This window comes from Mesitornis unicolor, unplaced genomic scaffold (assembly GCF_000695765.1).
Source record: "Mesitornis unicolor isolate BGI_N332 unplaced genomic scaffold, ASM69576v1 scaffold1047, whole genome shotgun sequence".
In the NCBI taxonomy this organism is placed as follows: Eukaryota; Metazoa; Chordata; class Aves; order Mesitornithiformes; family Mesitornithidae; genus Mesitornis; species Mesitornis unicolor.
Genome location: NW_010194421.1, coordinates 48,209 through 51,109, shown reverse-complemented (window position 1 = coordinate 51,109; position 2,901 = coordinate 48,209).

Genomic DNA, 2,901 nt, shown 5'->3' with positions numbered 1-2,901 from the left:
ACTATTCTATGATTCTATGATACCAAAGGTGCTATATTTGTCAGCTGTTGTTGTTATGTTTTTTGGCAGTGTTTGCTCCATGTTGCTTTTGTTGGTCTCAGCCAGCTCCTTTGGTGTCACCATCCTCACTGCTGTTGCTGTCTCTCCCCCTGCCATGGCCTGGGACAGCGTGATGTGCCCAGACTCAGCACCACAGCTTAGGAGATGGAGAAGTGTTGACTTTCCCCTCACCCAGAAATATTTCCACCCATCACCTCAGAATTATTCCGGTTTGATGGGCAAGGTGTGCCCTGAAGAAGTGGTCACTGGCTCCCAGAGAGTTGTGTCTGTGGGTAGTGAAAGCATGAGGATGCACAGAGAGCTACAGGCACTGCAGCTTTGAAAGCATTGTGATAAAGAGTTAACTGAAGCACCAAATCTACAGGAACATGCTTAAATCAGCTTTATTGCACAGCAGCATTATGTGGGCTCTGAATAAGGCTGGAGATAGATGTCTTTAATTTTTCCTGTTGTTGTCAGCAAGAAGGACAAAATCAGCAAGATGGATATTTGCAGATGAACCCCACAACTCAACCTCCACTGGTGCAGGGTTTGAGACAGACAGGTTAGGATGGAAGATCGCTGCATTTTGTACTGTTTCATCACTGATCTTGCAGTCATCAGAAGATCTGGCAGTGGATTAAGAGATGCCAGTGGTGTAGAGCCAGTCCGTCATAATAACCTTAAGAAGTCAGGTCCAGGTGGCCTTTGAAACATGAGAAGGATGGGAGTTTTGGAGATTTGCTTAATGAAATTGCAGGAATTTAAGCTGTCAGTGCACCCAAAAGGTTCCTAGAGATGGTGGTGTAATGAAGTATTTTCCCAAACGATGCAGCGAAGGTTTTGCAATTCTCATTTAAAGGCTGCGAAGGTAATATTAAATGCTCAGCAAGAAAATGAACTGTAATCTACTCTACATCTATGAAATGAAATGTAATGCAATAAAATTAACTAAAAGGTATTATCATCTTTACTTTACAGATAGCATTGGTGTGACTGCTTTTGGTTTTTAACAATTCCCCTTCAGGAAAAGCAAGCTCCACCATCTATGTATTCTCATTTTTTTCCTATGATCTTTGTGGGCTTGGAAAAGAAAAACATTTCAAGGAGTACCCAGCAGAGACCTGGTGAAAAGTTAGGTCAGCACAACTCGTAGGTATCTGTCACAATCTAATGGATATCTGCACAAGAAATGCTGAAGATGACCATTCAGCTGCTGCTTTGGCTCTCTTTTACCACCCCTTCACTACCACCCTCCGTTTCTCATTCTTCCTCAGTTCATCTCCTGCCTTTCCACTGTGTCCTCTCTTCCTACATCTTTACATTTTACTAATCCCTTCCACTCAACACCACTGATTTTTAAAAAATTATTAGACACCTTAAATTTACAAATCATTGCCCTGCTGGTTTCTGTGTTAAATCCTTTTCCTTCTTAAACTCATCTGTCTCATCTATTTAAATTATAAACTCATCAGGGCAGAGGCCACATTTTAACCTTAGCACAGTGGAGATTTATGTAGCATAATTAAGCAGGATAATAAAATACACCTCAGTGAAGGTTGAAATGTAAATGGTAGAATTTACACTGGTTTCGTTGCTCTTAAGGTGAGAGGTGAGCACCGTGATGACTTTGTCTAACTTCTTGTATAACCTAGACCAGGGGACTTCATGCAGTGAGTCCTGCAGAAACCAACCACTCAGGAATACCTGCTGATGGGCTCCTCACGCGGTCCCATCATCCTTTCTTCTAAAATTGTGTCTCACGTGTCCTGTTTTAATATGTCTTAGCCAAGCCTTCAACCAATTGATCTTACGATGCCAGAAGATCTCCAATCCTCTCAGTCTTCTGCTGTCCCTGTGCCTGCAACTGCTTCATGCAACTGTATGATGTGAAGAACATTGCAGGCTAAGTGAACGGTTAACCCATTACAGAGCCTTCATATTATGTTTGCCACTTCCCCACTTCCCCAGCTTGAAACAACCTTTTCTGGTGTCCTAGATACTCAGAAAAATGGGGATTTGTGCTACAGCTGCATGAAATACAAACCTGGCTTTGGAGGAACAGGATGCACGAGTCCAACTCTTTACATCTCATAACCAATGCATGCAACTCGACAAATCTGGCTTTGAATCTCTCTGAGCTTTACTGACATGTCCAGAACCTGCACGGCTTGCTAAGAAGCATGATGATGAGAACCAGTATTCATGCTAGATTTGTGCTTTTCTGAAATTCTCTTTATTAGTGGCAAGATGGCCCCATGGGTTATTGTAGGACACCGTCCCAGGGAGCAGACTGGCCCCACCACAACCATTCACGTGGGCATGCAGGAGTTTCAATGAGCCAGCCATGGATTCGGACATACAATAGGAGTTGAAAAGTGCAGAACAATAACCAGCCTTTGTTGGTGTGCTTTTCTTACCAAGGTAAACAGGAACCAGAGAAGATAAAACACACACACACACTTTCATTATTCCAGGGGAAAAAGCAATAAGTGCATAGCCTTTGGTTATGAACATCTTGATCGCTCAATCACAGTCTCAGTGACTGGCTGCAGTCATTACAAGCTCAGTAAATTTTGGCACCTTTGGAAAACTGCTGCTGCCTTTGCAGTAAGAAACCATTTGTCTGAAGTGGCTTTAGTTCACTGGGTCCAGGAGTCGCTGGGATGTGATGGCAGGAAAAGCCATGGGGTAGATACATTCCTCAGTGTATTTCTTGCCTTCAGTCCTTCCAAAGATAACGTTCCCCTGCTGCCATGGAGGAAAGAAGGGTCTGGAATATCTATGAGCATTTTATACCCACCACGGCTTGAAATATAAATCAACATGCTGCAGAATGAAAACAAAATCCTGCGTTTTTTT